The sequence below is a fragment of the Macaca nemestrina genome, chromosome 8 (genome assembly GCF_043159975.1).
Source record: "Macaca nemestrina isolate mMacNem1 chromosome 8, mMacNem.hap1, whole genome shotgun sequence".
In the NCBI taxonomy this organism is placed as follows: domain Eukaryota; kingdom Metazoa; phylum Chordata; class Mammalia; order Primates; family Cercopithecidae; genus Macaca; species Macaca nemestrina.
The window spans coordinates 2,227,077-2,234,818 of NC_092132.1; the positions used below are offsets into that span (position 1 = coordinate 2,227,077).

Genomic DNA, 7,742 nt, shown 5'->3' on the forward strand with positions numbered 1-7,742 from the left:
TTTCTGTAAAGGTTTATTGCAAAGTTTAATTCTGGTCATGCAGGCCCAACTGGCGATTCCCTGCAGCTTTACAGCCACTGGGGGTGGTTCACAGCACTTGGTAAGGTCCGTTCCATTTAGGAAGAAGTTGATCTGCTGGGGAGCCTTCCTTCTAGGTTTTCAACAGGACCCAGCCTCCAGGCAGCACTTTGGGCTTCTGTTTCACTTGCCCAGGCGAGGGCAGCACCGTGTTTCCATATTCCTGGATGGCCAGCCGCACCTGACCTGGATTTTGAATATATGTTATAATAGACTGAGTTTCAGGTTTGATTAATGGGTCTACGGTGAGGGAGGGTCTCCCATAAGTCATTTAAAAAAGACTAAGTTTCCTCTTCCCTTTGGGGACCATTTGTATTCTCATGAACGTGGAGCAAACTGAAAGTATGCTTAACAACGAAATAAATACAGCATATATGGTTAGCACATACATTTCTTACTGTAAAGGCAGCAGTGAATTTGTGTCTTACAATAAATCTCTAAATCCAGTTGCTTTCTTTCTGGAATTTATATAATGTCTCACCATGTTCCACAATGCTAGAAATGCCTTTTTTGGAATCAATCTATGCAAAAATTTCTGATTACATATTTTCCTCAAATGACATGTAACTTTTTTTAATTTTTCCAGACAAATATAGAAACTTTATCAACCACTTATTAACTGAACACAAAGTGAGATTACTACCAAATGCTCGTTTAATTTTGCTCTAGCAGATGTTTTAAAAGTTCAGGCATCACTGATGTTTCTGAGGATAGCTGCCTAAAACACACTACGTGATTTCAAAGGATGACTCTTAGTGTCTGACTCATTTGGCACATCCTTAGTATCCAGAATAAAATCAGTAGAAATAAAAGTCATATAGTTTTCAAAGAATTCATACATACTGGAAGTCTTAGGAAAAGCGCTTCTAAATGCAGGGACTAGGAGGTTTGCCCATCTTACTATTCATAGTTACACACATTTCTCCTCATGAAGAGCTGGACCATGACAGGGTCTGGGACATCTCCTTGAATCCTCATGAAACCAGGGCCCTAGGCGGTCACGGGCATTTGGCATGCACCGTCCTGGGTCTCTTGGGTGCTGGAAGTCTCCAGGCCCGACTGAGGTGGCCCCCCCTGCTGGCTGGGAGGCCTGACATCTCACCAGCAAGCCTTTCCCTGCCTCACTGGTTGGCCATTGGTGATGCCCAATTACAATGCCTGGAATGCCTGATGCAATCCCCACGGCCAGGCATCTACATGACTAAGCATCTTTTGTTCAGCGAAGAAAGCCAGTCGAAGGACCATCTGAAGGAGCTGGAAAATGCATAAGGTCTGGAGGGACAGGGCACTCTTAATGTGTCCCTCAAAACAGACTTTGGCCAGGCGCGGTGGCTCATGCCTGTAATCCCAACACTTTGGGAGGCCAAGGTGGATGGATCACTTGAGGTCAGCAGTTCAAGACCAGCCTGGCCAACATGGTGAAACCCCATCTCTACTAAAAGTATAAAAAATCAGCTGGGCGTGGTGGCAGACCCCTGTAGTCCCAGCAACCCGGGAGGCTGAGGCAGGAGAGTTGCTTTAACCCAGGAGGCAGAGGTTGCTGTGAGCCGAGGTGGTGTCATTGCACTCCAGCCTGGGCAAAAGAGATTCCGTCAAAAAAAAAAAAAAAAAAAAAAAAAAGAAAGAAAGAAAGAAAGAAAAGAAAAGAAAGAAAAAAGAAAAAAAGAAAATTTTGTAAAACAGAAAACGCGATCAGACAATAAATCACAATGGCCACGAGGTGGCGGCCGAGTGCTACCAGAGGGACAGCAAACAGCTGCGTCTGAAACGAGTCCAGAAAGGTGTGAAATTAAGCAGCAAAACAGCCCAAACACTGAACGTTGAGAGCAACCCATGTGGTTAGGATAATGATGAGCGGTGCAGAGGCAGCCAGAGGACAGCAGCACATACATCCACAGAAAGGGTACAGGCAACTTAGAAACCTTTCCCAGAGCTTGACTGAAACAGCCCTGGGAAAAGCAGCAGCAGCCAACCAGGCAGCCTGGCACTGCCACGGTACCCGCCGCGGGGAAGGGAAACCGGAGTGAACGACGCGGACAAACCTCCATCCGAGTCACGGCACCAGAAACGGTGACGGCTGCTGGGAGGCCTCCATTCTTGTCTTCTTCGTTTAAAAGAATTTATTTATTTATTTATTTATTTATTTATTTGAGACGGAGTCTCGCTCTGTCGCCCAGGCTGGAGTGCAGTAGCCGGATCTCAGCTCACTGCAAGCTCCGCTCCCGGGTTCCCGCCATTCTCCTGCCTCAGCCTCCCGAGTAGCTGGGACTGCAGGCGCCCGCCACCTCGCCCGGCTAGTTTAAAAGAATTTAAACAAGAGACACGCAGCCAAGGAGAAGCAGCACAGAGCAATGTATTGCAAAGGAGAAAGAATATTTTGAAAGTGCGACGCAGAAGAGACAGGACGCCCTGAGAGAGAGGATTCAGGGCCGTCTGCTGGTAAGGGCGAGACAGCAGAGACTGGCACCAGGGAGGCTCCTCCGTGGGAGTCTTCCATGATTACTCACCGCGGGTGGGCAGAGGCGTTGCTAGGAAACATGTTCGGCGGGGCGGGGGCGGGGGGGGGGGTCCTCTGGGTGCACATGCGCAGTACCTGCACCTGCTTGTTCATCAGTTGCGTGTCTCATTAGCATCTTAAATCTCCACCCAGGGGTGTGTTTTCTATTATAATGAGCAAAGGGTCAGTCTGAGGACAGGGAAAATCAAATATGCATGCTCTCTAGTTGGGGAGGGGGGATTTCTCTCCTGGAGCTAGCTTTGCTTGGATGAGCTGGACCACAGCGCAAATGCAAAGCCTCACTGTGTTGACTGTACAGTGGCCACGGTGGCTTCATCCTAACGATATGGTCACTTCCTTGACTACCTATCCTGGCTCATAAGCAGAAGTCAAGCCCCTGGGCCAGGCGCCATGCCTCACGCCTGTAATCCCAGCACTTTGGGAAGCCGAGGCAGGCAGATAACAAGGTCAAGAGTTTGAGACCAGCCTGGCCAACACGGTGAAACCCCGTCTCTACTAAAAATACGAAACACCCCCCCCAAAAAAAACTCGGTGCGGTGGCAGGTGCCTGTAATCCCAGCTACTCCGGAGGCTGAAGGAGGAGAATCACTTGAACCCGGGAGGCAGAGATTGCAGTGAGCTGAGATGGCGCCATTGCACTCCAGCCTGGGTGACCGAGCAAGACTCCATCTAAAAAAAAAAAAAAATTTCAAGCCCCTACCATAATGCTAACATTGTGGTCTTTCATTAGTTTTACAAAGGCGGCTTTGGTCAAGGAGTGGAGTAGTTTTGGGAAGAGACTATTATCGTCCTTACTTTATTTTTTATTTGTATTTATTTATTTTTGTTTTGAGATGGAGTTTCGCTCTTGTCACCCAGGCTGGAGTACAATGGCACAATCTCGGCTCACTGCAACCTCCCGCATCTCAGGTTCAAGTGATTCTCCTGCCTCACCTTCCTGAGTAGCTGGGATTACAGGTGCCCGCCACCATGTCAGCTAATTTTTATTTTTTTTTTAGTAGAGACAGAGTTTTGTCATGTTGGTCAGGCTGGTCTTTAACTCCTGACTTCAGGTGATTCACCTGCCTCGGTCTTTCAAAGGTATTACAGGTGTGAGCCATCATGCCTGGCCCATCCTTACTTTAAACTATGAACTAAATTCCTCCCATAGTTAGCTTGGCCTATGCCACCTGAGCAAAGGCAGGTTAGCTTGTGAGATTAGAAGCAAGCTGGAAACAGTTATGTTAGATTCCTCCCTTTTTTTTTGAGCACGAGTCTCACTCTGTCACCCAAGCTGGAGTGCAGTGGCGCAATCTCAGCTCACTGCAAGCTCTGCTTCCCAGGTTCACGCCATTCTCCTGCCTCAGCCTCCTGAGTAGCTGAGACTACAGGCACCTGCCACCACATCCCGCTATTTTTTTTTGTAGTTTTATTAGAGACGGGGTTTCACTGCGTTAGTCAGGATGGTCCTGATCTCCTGACCTTGTGATCCACCCGCCTCGGCCTCCCAAAGTGCTGGGATTACAGGCATGAGCCACCACGCCTGGCCTCCTCTCATTGTTATAATCTTGCTAAAGTGGTTTCACTCCTGGCCTCAAGCTATCTTCCTGCCTTGGCCTCCCAAAGTGATGAGATTACAGATGTGAGCCACCAGGCCCACCTACTGCCAATTCTAGTGTAAAGAGTAAACTGGGCTAGGCATGGTGGCTCACACATGTAATCCTAGCACTTTGGGAGGCCAAAGTGAGCAGATCACTTGAGGTCAGGCTGGCTCAGAACGGTCTGGGTGAATGAACGCCTGTCTCAGCCTGGAGTCAGGGCTAGATTCAGAACAGCCTGGGTGGACAGCTGTCTCAGCCTGGAGTCAGGGCTGGGCTCAGAACAGTCTGGGTGAATGAACACCTGTCTCAGCCTGGAGTCAGGGCTAGACTCAGAACGCCCTGGGTGGACGGCCGTCTCAGCCTGGAGTCAGCATTAGACTCAGAACAGCCTGGGTGCGCGGCCGTCTCAGCCTGCAGTCAGGGCTGGGCTCAGAACGGTCGGGTCGGAGGGCCCTCTCAGCCTGGAGTCAGGGCTGGGCTCAGAAGGGTCTGGGCGGACAGCGTTCTCAGCCTGGGGTCAGGGCTGGGCTCAGAAGGGTCTGGGCGGACAGCGTTCTCAGCCTGGGGTCAGGGCTGGGCTCAGAAGGGTCTGGGCGGACAGCGTTCTCAGCCTGGGGTCAGGGCTGGGCTCAGAAGGGTCTGGGCGGACAGCGTTCTCAGCCTGGGGTCAGGGCTGGGCTCAGACGACCAGCAGAGGCTTTGTCCTGCCATGCCAGGAGCCACATCTCATGACCAGGTCCTGGTCTCCCACATTGGCCAGACGCCTCCATCCGAGACGTCCTGGTCCCTCCGACTGCACAGTGTGACAGCCACCACCCAGCCGTGCCGGGTAAGATGCCCAATTAAATTTGAATTTCAGATAAACAATTTTAGCATAAGTATGTCCCCAACATTGGTAAAAATGACTATTTGTTGTTTATCTGAGATTCAGAATAAACTGGGCATCTTGGACTTTGTATTTGCTCAACCTAGAAACTCATGAGTGCCTAAGGAGGTCAAGGCAAATTCCCGACCACCCCAAATCTGTGTCGGACCCAGGGGCAGTCACAATGGGGTGCAGTGGTTGTACCTGGTGACTCAGGCCGCTTGTCTACCATCTCATGTCGCCCCCTGCCCCTAGCACCATGGTGTCATGCCCTACCCGCCAGTGGGCCCAGAAAGCAGCGCTTTTGCCCAGGGCCATGGTCTTCTAGGCACAGGGTTCAGCCCAAGGAGGGCAGCCCTGGTTCCCAAGCCTCCTGCAGCACTGACTCTCCACTGCAGCTGGCCTGGGGTCTGCAGCTGGCCTTCTGCTTCTGGCCCTGGCTGGCCCTGGCTCACCTCTCCAGAAGGTCTCTGGAAGCTTCTTCCCCACAGGGTCCTCCCTTCTACCGTAATCTTCCCGGGTTCTGGGAAACAAACTTGAGAGGCCCAGGCGCACCCCACCTCTTCTCTCTGGGTCTCCACAGCTTCTCCTCTGCCTCCTCCCCAAGGGGATCACTCCGGCCTTTCCCCTCTCCAGTGACCCTCTCCACACCCACCCGGCTTCCCCCTTCCTCTGAGCACCCCAGATCCCAAAGGACGAGGTGAGGGAGGCTTTGGAGAAATGTTGCCTGACGTCACGGGTCCTCCACTCTCGGGGGAACCACGCGGCCTGCCCGGCAGTCAGCCCCCTCCCCGCAGGCAGCTCCCTCCCCATAGTCAGCTCGCTCCCCGCAGGCAGCCGCCTCCCGCACGCAGCCCCTCCCCGCACGCAGCCCCTCCCCGCACGCAGCCCCCTCTCCGCACGCAGCCTCTCCCCGCACGCAGCCCCTCCCCGCACGCAGCCCCCTCCCCGCACGCAGCCCCTCCCCGCAGGGAGTCCCCCTCCCCGCACGCAGCCCCGTCCCCGCACGCCGCCCCCTCCCCGTAGGCAGCCCCCTCCCCGCAGGCAGCCCCTCTCCGCAGGCAGCACCCTCCCCGCAGGCAGCCCCTCCCCGCAGGCAGCCCCCTCCCCGCAGGCAGCCCCTCTCCGCCTCGCCTCACAGCTGCAGGGGTCTGGGCTGGGAAGTGTTGGAGGCAGCTCAGGTTGAAGGCCGGGCAGCGGGCGCTTCTCCCCCAGCCTCCTGGGGCCCGGGCATCACTGGAAGCGGCGTTTGTCCCCACTTTGTATCAGTCGCAAAGAAAGAGCACCCAATTGGACGAAAGGCTGCGTTCCTGGCCCAGAGTGGGTGAGAGTGAGCCCCTGCCCTGTGGGGGAGGCTGAGGCCGGGGGTTGTGAGGAGTCCCATGCGGGGAGGAGGCTGCAGGAGCACCTCCGTGCGCCTCTTGATACCACGCATGCTTAGCAAGCCCTGGGGACTGTTCTCCCGGGCGGGGACTTCCGCCTTGTAATGACATGTCACTGACTTAAAGGGAACTGGGGTCACCAGCTCTGGTTTGTGCCCATCTGGTGCGTTCTTATCTCCCTGGTATTTGGCAGGGGATCCCAAGCCTCTCCTGGCATGCTGAGACATCTGGAGCTCATTAAGCCTTGGAGCCTGTAGATAAAGAGATTAAAGGAAAAAAGAAAAGAAATCCCGCCCTGGGAGAGTTGGGGCAGGATTAGCCCGGAGGCCACGCCTCTGCGGGGTCTCCCATAGGCTGGGCCAGCCTCTGCCTTCCCTGCTTCCAGAAGCCTGAAGGCTGATGGCCTGTGGCGGCCAGTCTCCACCCACCCCAGAGCCCAGCCTAGCAGTAGAAGGCCGCCCACCCCGTTCGAATGTCCCTCTTCCTCCAGGGTCAGCCCGCACGCCACTCTCACGGAGGCCAGGAAGGTGGTGGGACGGGGAGTTTATCCTCTGCCTGAGGGGGCGTCTGGGGTGCCATTGAGCCTTTCACCCTTTGAGAGGAGTCAGGGTCATGCAGCGTCTCCAGCAAGTGGTGGCAGCAACTGATGGAGCATCCTAATCACAAAATAGGAAGAGCGTTTACAAAATAGGAGCGTTTACCAAGAGCCTCTCCCTCCCTCCCTCCGTCCCTCTCTCTCTCTCTGTCTCTCAAGTAGAAGTGGGGTCTCTCTGTGTTACCCAGGCTGCTCTCAAACTCCGGGGCTCAAGCGATCCTCCTGCCTCAGCCTCCCAAAGTGCTGAATTACAGGTGTGAGCTACTGGGCCCAGCCCCAGGCCCTCTTACAGGGGTGGGCTGCCCGGAAACAATCCTGCGCCGTATCCCCCTCCGGGTGCAGTGACAGGACCCCTGCCACCCCCAACCCAGGCCCAAAAGGAGGGGCCAGGAGGAGAGGGGCCTCCAAGGCAGGTGAGCTGCTTAAGAGGAGCGAGGGCTGTGGACAGTCCTGTGGACTGCAGGAGGGGCCAGCAGCAGGATCAATACCTAGCTTCTCTCTCCTGCTGGGCTCCTGCTGGGGCTCCCCGTTGGTCACCCCAAAACTTACTGTCTCTCATGGCTGCCGGGGCTGGCCAGGCTCAGCTGCTGGTTCTGCCTTGGGGCACCTCCTAGGTGGAGTCAGGGCGGCTGAAGGCTTCTCCACTCATGCATCCATCCACTGTCTGGACGTCCTGCCTCTGCTGACCTCCAGGACTTGCAGTGTGCGAAGGCCACACCACAGC

The 7,742-nt window shown here is 54.6% G+C and overlaps 1 long non-coding RNA gene across 1 annotated transcript; it reads right to left on the reverse strand.

Annotated features, from left to right (window-relative positions):
- Positions 1-5,882, reverse strand: LOC139355728 (uncharacterized). Its single transcript, XR_011606645.1, has 3 exons — positions 5,318-5,882; positions 2,586-2,739; positions 1-1,651 (listed from the first exon to the last, which is right to left on the reverse strand). It is a non-coding gene; the product is annotated as an uncharacterized lncRNA (long non-coding RNA).
- Positions 5,883-7,742: the final 1,860 nt, after the last annotated feature.